Below are 14,389 nucleotides of genomic sequence, written 5' to 3'. Positions count from 1 at the left end.
AGATAAACAGCACCAGATTTTATAAACTAACAAACAGAATTGAGTAATTTCACTCCAACACTATCAACTTCAAAACTAGCTTCCAGTCTTTTACAGTATCAATTAGAATGATAGATTCCTCACATTTCTTTAGCCACAAAATTTCTGCTTCTTTGCTTGCAACCTAGCAAAAGATCCTTCATAAATTTCATCTTTTTAGATCTCTTTCAAACTTCAGCTTCCAAATGTAAATTTTTCAAAATGTAAATCCATTATGTATAATTGTCAACAAAACACAGTTTTTCTGAAATAAAACCCTGATAAAGAAATGTCAAGCTCTAACTAAGTATGGTATTTCCTTATTTAGGTACTGAGGTATTTCTTCCTTATTTAGGTATTGCCTAAAACTGTTTAGTCTCTACTAAATGCAACATCCATAGAGGAATACAAGAATATCCTCATCAGAAGATAAATCTGAGAATACTAAAACAATATTAAAAGACAAATATCAAAACATGATTCAGAAAGTCAAACACAATAGGAAAAATTCAGGAAATAAAAATCTCTTTGAACAGAGGTAATACATGAAGGACTCTAATAGGCAGTAAAATTTGAGCTGGTCATCACAAAAAAGACAGTAGGATTTGTATATTGTTTAAGGCCCATGGATTAGTAATTCCTCTAACAAAGTATAATCTCCTTGAAAGAAAAATCAGTATCTTACCATTATCTTCATCCTCAGTGCCTGCCACAACATTTACTAAATTGAATTGACTGGGAAAGGAAGTGAGGGAACAATAACAAAAAAAAAATAAGATTAGACATTAAAAATATATTCTATAGGCAGGGAGTAGAATAGAGAATTTCTATATAGCAAAGCTCCCCAAAGTGTAGTCCCCAGACCACCACTAACATATAAGACGACTTCAGGTTGTACCCAAGTAAACATTGTAATAATAACATTTAATATTTATCATAAGAATTAGGAAAAAAGTATTTCAAACACATCAAGCCCTTGAGTTTGAAGAAATTGTAGATTAGGATGAGACTCAGTAAAAAGGTAAATTAATTTAAGGAAAAATATTGAATAGAAAATAGTACACATGTTCTTAGATATGGCAAAAAAATATGACAAATGGTGAGATCTGAATGATTGAAATTTGGCAAACACTGAGGGTATTAGAAGAAAATAAGGTTGGAATTTAAAGCCAGGGTTCTGGAGGGATTTGAGCTTTTATTTTATTTATTTGATAGGCAACAGAAATACCAACATAAACTGGGATGACTTTCAGAAAGAGTAACTTGGTAGTTTGGACAAGAGAAAGGAGGCTGAGAGATCAGTAGAAGACTACTGCAGTGACTGTCGTTGCTGTTGCTGTTTAGTCACTAAGTTGTGCCCAACTCTTCATGGTGTCATGGACTGTAGCCTGCCAGGCTCCTCTATAGGATTTCCCAGGCAAGAATGGGTTGCCATTCTTTCTCCAGGGAATCTTCCCGACCCAGGGATCAAACCCACATCTCCTGCATTGGTGCATGCATGCATGCTGTTGCTTTAGTCATAACTGACTCTTTGCAGCCCCATGGACTATAGCTCCCATGCTCCTCTGTCCATAGGATTCTGCAGGCAAGAATACTGGAGTGCGTTGCCATGCCCTCTTCCAGGGGATCTTCCTAACCCAGAGATTAAACCCACATCTCACGTCTCCTGCATTGGCAGGTGGATTCTTTACCACTAGTGCCACCTGAGTAGCAAGATTCTTTACCACTGAGCCACCAGGGAAGCACATATTGTAGTGACTGTGGCGGATTCATTTTGATATTTGGCAAATCTAATACAGTTATGTAAAGTTTAAAAATAAAATAAAATTAAAAAAAAAAATAAAAAAAAAAAGATAAGACCCTAAATTAATTTGGAAGTGATGAGATAAAATGAAAGAAATAGATGTGAGAATCATCTTGAAAAAGAAATGAACTTACTTTGACAACTAACAGAATGTATATGACATGGATAAACTCAAAGAGGACCCCAGGTTTTTTGACACTGGATAACTGATAAGATGATGGCACCATGATCGAAGAAGGGGAATCCAGAGAAAGAAAGATACTAAATTGTGAACCGTTGAAACGTAATCAATAATGGCTTTGCACTATCCCTATAATAATTATACTTGATTTGACTTTCTACAATAACCATTATAAGGCCAATGTAGAGTTCATTTTTTAATTCTGTGAGATCCAAGCTTATATTTCCAACTATATACTTTAGTACTCCATTTTGACTGACTTATTGAGCAAACATATCAAGTGCCTATTACATGCCAAGCTGTAATTCATGCCCTCATGGAAACTTACTCCAAGTAGAAAGACATTAATCCAATAATAAAACATGTAAAATTGCAATTCTAATAAGTATCATTCTTAAAATTACCTGTAATAGAAGATTTCTACCTAGTCAACTAGGTCAAGGAAGGCATAATCTTAATAAAGCACTGCTTGACAGAGAAAGACAAATATCATTTGTGGAATCTAAAATATGATACAAATGAACTTGTATACAAAACCGAAATAGACTCAGGGACAGAGAAAACAAATTTGTGGTTACCAAAGCGGAAAGGGGCAGGGAGGGATAAATTTAGGGTTTGGGATTAGCAAATACAAGCTACTATACATAAAATAAACAAGGTTCTACTGTATAGCACATGGAACTATATTCAGTATCTTGTAATAAACTATAATGGAATATGAAAAAGAATATATATATATATACACATATATGTGGAATCACTTTACTGTATACCAGAAACTAACACAACATTGTAAATCAATTATACTTCAATTTTTTTTAATTTTAAGAGACTTATTAAAAAAAGAACAAAGTACTGCTTAAACTGAGAACTAAAGGAGGAATAGGAAGCATTAGAAACAGAGGAAAAAGAAGAGTAGGATAGGACTGCAAAGGCATCTTGATGAGCACACACACAGTAACAGGGACTGACAGAAGCCCTGTGTGGCCAGAGCACAAAAACCAATAGCGAAGATAGTTCAAAACAAAGCTGGAGAAGCAGGCCAGAAGGTACACTATTTAGAGACTTTTAGGACATGTTAAATTTTGTCTTTAATCTTTGACCAATTGAAAACCAACAAAAAGGGTTTTTAGTGAGACATGATTAGATTTGCATTTTGAACCAAAAATAACTCTAACTGCAAGTGAATGAGAGTTTGAAGAAGGGCCAAAGTGGTATGAGAAGACCAAATCGGATGTGACTACAATCATATGAAAGATGAAGGTAACCTTGTGGTGTTAGTGGAGATAGAAATGGATAGATTTAGGAGATATTTCCATTTTGTATATATTGAGCTTGATGTGCCTTTCAGGAGGAAATATCAAATAGGCAATTGATAAAGGGGTAAGAATCTCAGAGATGTCTGAACTGTAGATATAAACTTGTCATCCATGGGATAGGTAATTGAAAAGGCAAATAAAAATTTTATAACTAAAAAAATAAAATAACCAAAATGAAAAATCACTGGATAGGGTTACCAACAGAACTGAGATCACAGAAGAAGAATCAAGAGCAATTCAGTGGCGATTTTGGATCCTTTCCAAATGGCATTTTCAATAAATGGTATGACTGAAACAATTGGACTTCTACCAAACAAAAAAAATTAACTGCAACTTAAATCTCACACTTTATTTTTTAATTAAATCAAAATTGATCATAAATCTAAATCTAAAATGTAAACTAAAAGTGTTAAAAGAAAATATAAGAAGAAAAATATTGCAACTTAGATACAACATAAAAGCCATGCTAACAATCCATAAAAGAGCCATAAAAGCCACGTTAACAATCCATAAAAGAAAAATTAGATAAACTGGACTCTTTCAAAATTCAAAATTTTGATTTTCAAAACTTCTTGAGGAGAGAACTCTGCTTAATGTTATGTGGCAGCCTGGATGGGAGAGGAGTTTGGGAGAGAACAGATACATGTATGGGTATGACTGAATAGCTTTGCTATGCACCTGAAACTATCACAATATTGTTAATAAGCTATACTCCAATACAAAATAAAAAGTTTAAAAAAAACTTCCTGATGAGAAGATGAAAAAATACAAGAAACAGACTCGGAGAAAATATCTGCAAAACACAGATTGAACAAATGACTTATCTCCAGAAAGTATCAAGAACTCTCTAAATTCAACAGTAAGGAAACAAACAATCCCATTTAAAAAACTGAATAAAAGATTTGAATGGACATTTCACCAAAGAGGAAACAGAGGAAAAGATATTCAGCATCGTCAGACATTAAAGACATGCAAATTTAAACATAATGAAGTAGCACTAGAGATCTACAAACTGGCTAAAATTTTAAAAGTACTTCTAATTCCAACTGTTACAACAATTAGAGCAACTGAATCTTTTATACATTGCTATGGGACTGTAAAATAACACAGCAACTCTAGAAAACAGCTTGTCAGTTTCTTATAAAGCAAAACTTACACTGACTATATAATCCAGTCACCATTATACTACTGGATATTAGATACTAGAGAAATGTCTAGGCTAAATGTCCACACAAAAAAACTGTACAGGAATATTCATAGCAGCTTCATTTCTAACAGGCTAAAGCAGGAAACAATCCAAAGGTCCTTCAGTGAGCAAATGTATAGGGTATATGGCAAAATGTGGCATATTCATACAAGGAAATGCCATAAACCATCAAAAAAGGAACAAATTACTACCCAAACACTAATCTGGTTGGGCCTCCATGGTGTTATGCTGTTTGAATCTCAAATAGTTATACATGTATGATTCTATTTATAACACTCTTGAAGTGACAAATTGAGAACAAGTCAGTGGTTGTCTAGGGTTAAAGTTGGGGGAAGGTCTAACTAAAAAAGAACATAGACTGAGGGAAAGTCTTTGTGATGATAAAACTATTTCATATTCTGATAGCAGTGATAATTTCGTAAACTTGTATATGTGATAAAATTTCATATACTATAGATTCAAAAAGTATATAAAAACTGGTGAAATCTGAACAAGTTCTGTAGTTTTACTTAATAATACTATTCCAATGTCGGTTTCCTGATTTTGAAAAATCTATGATTATGTAAGATGCTATCACTGGGGAAAGATGGGTGAAGGCTACTTTGCCGAGGGGTGAGGGGTGGTAGGGTTGAAGCGGCAATTGAGCGGGGCGGGGGGGGGGGGGGGGGGCGCGGTGGGGTGGGGGGGTGTTTCTTTGCTTCTTTGTTTTGGACACACGATTTTTGCCACTACTTGTAAATCTTAATTCAAAACAAAAAGTTTTTTTTATTTTTTTTATTTATTTGTTTATTTTATTTTATTTTTTAAACTTTACATAATTGTATTAGTTTTGCCATATATCAAAATGAATCCGCCACAGGTATACATGTGTTCCCCATCCTGAACCCTCCTCCCTCCTCCCTCCCCACACCATCCCTCTGGGTCGTCCCAGTGCACCAGCCCCAAGCATCCAGTATCGTGCATCGAACCTGGACTGGCAACTCGTTTCATACATGATATTTTACATGTTTCAATGCCATTCTCCCTAACTCTCTGACATACATCACAGCAGGATCCTCTATGACCCACCTCCCAGAATATTGGAAATAAAAGCAAAAATAAACAAATGGGACCTAATTAACCTGAAAAGCTTCTGCACATCAAAGGAAACTATTAGCAAGGTGAAAAAACAAAAAGATTTTAAGAAGGACGGGAGAAAGGAAAAGCCGCAAAACGGATCATATACCTGCTGTTCTCGGAGAAAGTACAAGTCAAAATGCATTGCATTTGTTCAGGTTTCAAACTGTGAGATACCAGTGTATATGAGAGATGGAAAGTGGTGGGAACGGAACTTAGCTCTTTGGAAGAGGCGAGCGCAATCTCTCTTCCTGAGGCTGATCCTTCAGAGAATTCCTTTACAAAGCCAAGGCTCTTTTCGGTGGTGGGTCTAAGGAGCCAGATCCCGAAGGCATCCTCCTAATCACACAGAGCAGAGCTCGGACAAACCGGCGGGGAACCACAGTCTCAGGTTGCGGAAGCTCCGGGTAGAGCTCTTTCTGGGGTTCCCAACTACAGCTGCTAACTGGCCCCTCGCCGGGCTCCTCTGCGTCAGGCTCCTCCTCACCTTGCAGACCTTGCGTCATCCTCTGCGGGGCTTGCGTCACCCTTTACTATCCCTGACGTTAACCTCTCCTCTCAGTTTCCAGCTTTGATTTCTTTCTCGTCACACTTTTTCGTCTTCACCCTATTTCCCTCATCGCCTTGTCTCCTCGGTTTCCCCTTCACCGCCTTCTTCTCTCATTTTCCTGACACCACCCTCTCCTCTCAGTTTCATCCTCAACACCTTCCCCCCTCAGTTTCCCCCTCCCTGCTTTCTCCCGTCACAGTTTTGCCTCACAGCCTTATCTCATAATTTCTCCTCAAGCCCCTTCATTTCAGTTTTCCCGTCACTGCCTTCTCCCCTCAGTTTTCCTCTCACCATCTTTTGCACTCAAAATTTCCTTTCACCACTTTCTGTCCTCAGTTTCTCCGTCACAGCCTTCTCCATCTCAGTTTTGTAACCCTGCAGGACACTACGGAGAAGGCAATGGCAACCCACTCCAGTACTCTTGCCTGGGAATCCCATGGACCGAGGAGCCTGGTGGGCTGCCGTCTATGGGGTTGCACAGAGTCGGACATGACTGACGCGACTTAGCAGCAGCAGGCAGGACACTACGGGGACTTCCTAGATAGACACCTCTGACCCTGTCCTGTGCTTTAGTTCCTCTCTGAAGTATCTTGGTAATAATATCTGATGGACATTCCTGAGTTATTTTACAGATGAAGAAACCCTACCAAAATGGAAGAAATTAATTACTTGACAACCTTGAGCCCAGTAGCCCCCAAACCTACTGACGCCTAAAGATTGATAATATGACACTGCCCGCTTACCACACCATCTACCAGTCAGAGAATCGGGCAGCAGCTGATCCCACACTCTGGGAAGCCCATCCTTCAACTTGCCTTTAAAAATGATCTGCTGGGTTTTCCTGGTAAGTCAGTGGTAAAGAATCCCCCTGCCAATGCAGGAGACACAAGTTCCATCCCTAGACTGGGAAGATCCCACATGCCACAGAGTGACTAGGCCCATGCTCCACAACTATTCAGCCTGTGCTCTAGAGCCCGGGAGCTGCAACTACTGAGCCCATGTGCCACAACTACTGAAGCCCTCACACCTCACACCCTATAGCCTGTGCTCCACAACAAGAGGCACCACTGCAGTGAAAAACCCTCGCACCACAACAAAGAGTAGCCCCTGCTCGCGGCAACTAGAGAAAAGCCTGCACAGCAACGAAGACCCAGCACAGACAAAAACAATTAAATTTTAAAGTAAATTAAAAAAATAAAATTGCATTGCTGAACCATCTGAGAATACAGCTTTTAGAGTACAAGCAGTCTGGAACTCCCTGTACCTCACCCTACAATAAACATTGCACTTTCCTTCACTACAACCCAGTGTCAGTAGATTGACTTTACTGCATTGGCAAGTGAACCCAAGTTTGGTTCGGTAATAACTTCTCCTCACTGCCTTTTCTGCTTGTACTGTATACTCATCACATTCTCAATTTCCCCTTCATAATCTCACCCCCTACATTCCCCCTCCCTGCCTTCTCCTCTCAAAATTTTCCCCTCCCTTTTCCTCTCACAGCTTCTCCCTCACTTCCTTTTCCCTTCACAATTTCTTTCTCACCTCCTCTCCCCTCAGTTTCTCCTTCACTGCCTTCACCCATAATAGTCTCCCCCTCACCCAATTCTCCCTTCAGTTTCACCCTTACCATCTTCTATTTTCAGTTTCCCCATATTCCTTTCTCCCCTCACTGTCCTCCTCACCAGCTTCTTCAATGCATTTTCCCTCTCAGTACCTTTTTTCAGTTTCTCCCTCAAAGTCTCTCCCCTCTTTGTCCCCTTCAACACGTATTTCCCTCTCACCACTTTTTCTCTTCACGTTTTCCCCTGGACTTTCTCCCCTACCTTTCTCCCCTACTTTCTCTAACTACCTTCTCCCCTCTCGGTTTCCCTTCACTACCTTCTCTCCTCACACTTTCCCTTCAGGCCCTTTATTCCTCACTGTTTGCCCTTACTGACTGATACCCTCTCTGTCCTCCCCACATATTCCTCCTCATCATCTCTCCTCTCATTGTTTCCCTCTAACCACCTTCTATTATCATAGTTTTTCCTCAACCTTCTCTCTTCAGTTTCCCCTCTCTGCCTTCTCCTGGCACAGTTCCACCTTCATAGCCTTGTCCCCTCACAAATGCCCCCCTCACTGCCTACTCTTCTAACCCTTCCCCTCACCAGCTTCTCTTCTCAGTTTTTCCCTTCACTGGGTTTTTCTCTCACAATTTCCCCTTCACTACTTCTCCCCTGACAGTTTGCCCTCACCTTCTCTCTTACTTTCCCCCTCATTGACTTTTCCTTTCACAACCCCTTCCTTACAACCCTCTTTCCTCACCTTTGCCCCTCACTGCCTTCTCTCCTCAGTTTCCCCATAACTGCCTTCTTTTGTCATAGTATCTCTAAAAATAGAACTACCATATGACCTAGTAATCCCATTCAATGGAGTTCAATGAAATATTACTCAGCCATAAAAAAGAATGAAATAATGCCTTTTGTAGCAATAGAGATAGACCTAAAGATTATTACACTAGATGAAGTAAGTCAGAGAAACACAAATATTGTATGACTTCACTCATACGTGGAATCTAATTTTTTTAAAGATAAAAATGAACTTGTTTACAAAACAGAAACAGACTTACAGATATTAAAAATAAACTTATGGTAGCAAAGTGGGGAGGGAGGAGTATAAGTCAGGAGCTAGAAATGAACATACACACACTACTATATATAAGATAAATAACCAATAAGGAGCTAATGTATAGCACAAGAAACTGTGCAATACTCTGCAATAAGCTAAAGGAAAAAGAATATGAAAAAGAAGAGATACATGTATATGTATAACTGAATCACTTTGCTGAACATTTGAAAGTAAAACATTGTTAATCAACTATACTCCAATATAAAATTAATTTTTCTAAAAATAAATAAACATAAAATTTTTGAAAAGATAGGGACTTTCCTGGGGAGTCCAGTGGTTAAGATTCCTCTTTTCCAATGCAAAGAATGCAGTTTCTATCCCTGGTTAGGGAACTAAGATCCCACAAGACACTTGGCACAGCCAAAAAATATATTCAGTCATTCATTAAATAAAAATTAAAAAAAGAAAAAATAAACAACCAACAAAGACCTACCATGTAGCACAGGAAAATCTCAATATTCTGTGAAAGTCTGTATGAAAAAGAATCTAAAAAGAATGAATATATGTACATGTGTAACTGAATCACTATGTTGTATACCTGGAGCTAACACAACATTGCAAATCAACTACATTCCAATAAAATAAAAGCATAACAAAAACAAAGTTTTACCTGAATGCCTATACCTCTTACATGTTCTCAGTCACTAACTTATCAGCTCACACTTTCCCCTCAGGCTCCTTCTCAAAGTTTTCCCCCACTTAACTCTCCCAGTTACCCCAGACCAATTTACACACATTTTCCCCTCATGATCTGATTTCCTCACAATTTCCATTACCACCATTTCACCTCATAGTTCCCCCTCACCACCTGCTTCTATGTGTTTCCCCCAACCATCTTTTTCCCCCAACAGTTTCCCCTCACCAAATTCTCTCCTTTTGCTCACTGTTGTCTCCTTAGTTTTCCCCTTCTCTAACTCCTCCCCTCACTATTTTCCCTCACTTTCTCTCTTCCTTTTCCCCCTCACTACTTTTCCTCTCAAAACCTCTTCCTCATCACCTTTTCTCTTCACAATTGCCCACTCACTGACTTCTTTCCTCTGTTTCCCCATAACTGCCTTCCTTTGTCAAGGATTCTCCATCACTGCCTTCTCCCCTCCCAGTTTCCCTCTAGATATCTTTTCTACTATTGTCCCTCTCACTGCCTTCTTCCTCAAGGATTCCCTCTGCCTTCTCTTCTCATACTTTCCTCTCAGACCACTCCCTCATACATCCTCCCTTAGTCCTTATGCCTATCCAGTTTCCCCTTAGTTCAGTTCAGTTGCTCAGTCATGTCTGAGTTTTGTGACCCCATGGACTGCAACACGCCAGGCCTCCCTGTTCATCACCAACTCCCAGAGCTTGCTCAAACTTATGTCCATTGAGTCAGTGATGCCATCCAACCATCTCATCCTCTGTTGTCCCCTTCTCCTCCTGCCATCAATCTTCCCCAGCATCAGGGTCTTTTCCAATGAGTCAGTTCTTCACATCGGGTAGTCAAAGTATTGGAGTTTCAGCTTCAGCATCAGAGCTTCCAATGAATATTCAGGACTGATCTCCTTTAGGATGGACTGGTTAGATCTCCTTGCAGTCCAAGGGACTCTCAAGAGTCTTCTCCAACACCACAGTTCAAAAGCATCAGTTTTTTGGTGCTCAGCTTTCTTTATAGTCCAACTCTCACATCCATACATGACTACTGGAAAAACCATAGTTTTGACTATATGGACCTTTGTTGGCAGAGTAATATCTCTGCTTTTTAACATGCTGTCTAGGTTGGTCATAGCTTTTCTTCCAAGGAGCAAGTGTTTCTTAATTTCATGGCTACAGTCACCATCTGCAGTGATTTTGGAGCCCCAAAAAAAATGAAGTCTGTCACTGTTTCCATTGTTTCCCCATCTATTTGCCATGAAGAGATGGGACTGGATGCCATGATCTTAGTTTTCTGAATGTTGAGCTTTAAGCCAACTTTTTCACTGTCCTCTTTCACTTTCATAAAGAAGCTCTTTAGTTCTTCTTCGCTTTCTGCCATAAGGGTGATATCATCTGCATATCTGAGGTTATTGACATTTCTCCCAGCAATCTTAATTCCACCTTGCACTTCATCCAGCCAGGCGTTTCTCATGATGTACTGCCGGGAGCCAGCACGGGAGTTCCCACCCATGACAAAGGTCATGCGGAGAAGCCTGATATGCAAAGGCGAGTCAGGATTCGAGGGGCCCCCCCTGGACCTGCCTGAGCATCTACCCCAAAACCAGAATCTGTCTGTTTTACTATTTTATGACTTTCACCAACTCCTCTGACATTAACGGGAGGCTATCCCCGACCACCTTTCTCTGAAGGAAATCAACTTAGAGCTCTAGCTAATTAGCCTCTTGGGCATAATAGGAGTATTTCAATCCAAACCCTTCAGATGGCTCTCTAACTTGCCTGACAGGTTTACCCAGACTCCTACAGCTACGTATACGATTGTTTACAGTCTCCCAACCGCGAGAGGCACGGACGCTTAAGATATTCAAATAGTATAGAGCCTCTCGGAGAGTTAGAAATTGTTAGAACTAGTAGAAGATTTCATTGTTGAGCCAATCAATGCTTGCTGCCAAGTTTCCACATCCCCTGTATTGTATCCTCGGAAGTGTATTAATTAATATGGTTGGTACATAGAAAAAATAAGTAGTGGCCTTGGTGCTAACAACTTTAGACCCTTAAGGTAATAAATTCTTTCCTTGTTGTAAACCCACTGCACCTCTGCCCTATAGGAATGCAACTTTAACACCTTCGGAGGATGGCGCTAAACTTTAAAAATAATTACTCTTAGAGAAAGTAAGTCTTATGGTTGACAAACCTTTATCAGAGTCATAAAATGTTAACAGGCCTTCTGGCCAGAAGATGATGTAAATCACCTAAACCATTTGTATACGGTAAGTTTGCAGAAAAGAAAGCCTGGTCTCCATAAGGATCAAAAACAGCTGACTTTGCATGACTTTACACCCCCTATTATCCTCTATGCACAACTTAAGGTATATAAGCTCCCTTTGAAAATAAAGCTATGGGCCTTGCTCAAAGCTTGGTCTCCCCGTGTCATTCTTTCTTGTTTCCTTTTCCTCCTTTTCTCTTCTGATCTTCCTTCAGGCCAAAATACTTGGAGCGCAGAGGTCCTCTGAGACCACTTACCTGGGCTTCTAAGACCCACTCAAGAAGGTGCCCAAGGTGGGGCACCTTCAGCGATTCGAGACAGCGCCTGCAGCCTCCATGTTCAGAGCAAACCTGGTGTCACAGGTTATATTGATTTTCCGCATAAACCAGTTATAATGAGCCTCTAAAATCTCTTTGCTTTGCTATTGTAATTGCCGACGCCGTCATCCTGAGGGAATCCCTGGATCCAACCGAGGCTGGACCCCAGTAATGTACTCTGCATATAAGTTAAATAAGCAGGGTGACAATATAAACCTTGATGTACTCCTTTCCCTATTTGGAACCAATCTGTTGCTCCATGTCCAGTTCTAACTGTTCCTTCCTGACCTGCATACAGATTTCTCAAGAGGCAGCTCAGGTGGTCTGGTATTCCCATCTCTTGAAGAATTTTCCACAGTTTGTTGTGATCCACACAGTCAAAGGCTTTGGCATAGTCAATAAAGCATAAGTAGATTTTTTTCTGGAACTCTCTTGCTTTTTTGATCAACCAACAAATGTTGGCAATTTGATTTCTGGTTCCTCTTCCTTTTCTAAATTCAGCTTGAACATCTGGAAGTTCACAGTTCATGTACTGTTGAAGCCTGGCTTGGAGAATTTTGAGCATTACTTTGCTAGCATGTGAGATGAGTACAATTGTGCAGTAGTTTGAGCATTCTTTGGAATCAGAATGAAAACTCACCTTTTCCAGTCCTGTGGCCACTGCTGAGTTTTCCAACTTTGCTGGCATATCGAGTGCAGCACTTTCACAGCATCATCTTTCAGGATTTGAAATAGCTCAACTGAAATTCCATCACCTCCACTAGCTTTCTTCATAGTGATGCTTCCTAAGACCCACTTGACTTCGAATTCCAGGATGTCTGGCTCTAGGTTGGTGATCACACCATCGTGATTATCTAGGTCATGAAGATCTTTTTTGTATAGTTCTTCTGTGTATTCTTGCCACCACTTCTTAATATCTTCTGCTTCTGTTAGGTCCATACCATTTCTGTCCTTTATTGTGCCCATCTTTGCATGAAATGTTCCCTTGGTATCTCTAATTTTCTTGAAGAGATCTCTAGTCTTTCCCATTCTGTTGTTTTCCTCTATGTCTTTGCATTGATCACTGAGGAAGGCTTTCTTATCTCTCCTTGCTATTCTTTGGAACTTTGCATTCAAATGGGTATATCTTTCCTTTTCTCCTTTGCCTTTCACTTCTATTCACAGCTATTTGTAAGGCCTCCTCAAACAACCATTTTGCCTTGTTGCATTTCTTTTCCTTGGGGATGGTCTTGATCCCTGCCTCCTGCACAATGTCACAAACCTCCATCCATAGTTCTTCAGGCACTCTATCAGATTTAATCCCTTGAATCTATTTGTCACTTTCACTGTATAATCATAAGGGATTTGATTTAGGTCATACCTGAATCGTCTAGTGGTTTTCCCTACTCTCTTCAATTTAAGTCTGAATTGGCAATAAGGAGTTCATGATTTGAGCCACAGTCAACTCCCGGTCTTGTTTTTGCTGACTGTATAGAACTTCTCCATCTTTGGCTGCAGAGAATATAATCAATCTGACTTCTCTATTGACCATCTGGTGATGTCCACGTGTAGAGTCTTCTCTTGTGTTGTTGGAAGAGGGTGTTTGCTATGACCAGTGTGTTCTCTTGGCAAAACTCTATTAACCTTTGCCTTGCTTCATTTTGTACTCCAACACCAAATTTGCCTGTTACTCTAGGTATTTCTTGACTTCCTATTTCTGCATTCCAGTCCCCTATAATGAAAAGGACATCTTTTTTGGGTGATAGTTCTAAAAGGTCTTGTAGGTCTTCATAGAACCATTCAACTTCAGCTTCTTCAGCATTACTGGTAAGGGCATAGACTTGGATTACTGTGATATTGAATGGTTTGACTTGGAAACGAACAGAGATCATTCTGTTGTTTTTGAGATTGCATCCAAGTACTGCATTTTGGACTCTTGTTATCTATGATGGCTACTCCATTTCTTCTAAGGGATTCTTGCCCACAGTAGTAGATATAATGGTCATCTGAGTTAAATTCACTCATGCCAGTCCATTTTAGTTTGCTGATTCCTAGAATGTCGATGTTCACTCTTGCCATCTCCTGTTTGACCACTTTCAATTTGCCTTGATTCATGGACCTAACATTCCAGGGTCCTACACAATATTGCTCTTTACATCATCGGACCTTACTTCCATCAGCAGTCACATCCACAACTGGGTGTTGTTTCTGATGTCATTCCCAACAATTTTCTCTATCACAGCATTATGTCATCATAGTACTCTCTGACTGTTCTCACTCAAAGTTTTTACTCTGCCTCCTCTCCTCAAACTTTCTTCTCAGACCCTTTCATTCTTCAAAG

Source organism: Bubalus kerabau, chromosome 3 (assembly GCF_029407905.1).
Source record: "Bubalus kerabau isolate K-KA32 ecotype Philippines breed swamp buffalo chromosome 3, PCC_UOA_SB_1v2, whole genome shotgun sequence".
NCBI lineage: Eukaryota > Metazoa > Chordata > Mammalia > Artiodactyla > Bovidae > Bubalus > Bubalus kerabau.
This window is presented reverse-complemented; position numbering follows the sequence as displayed.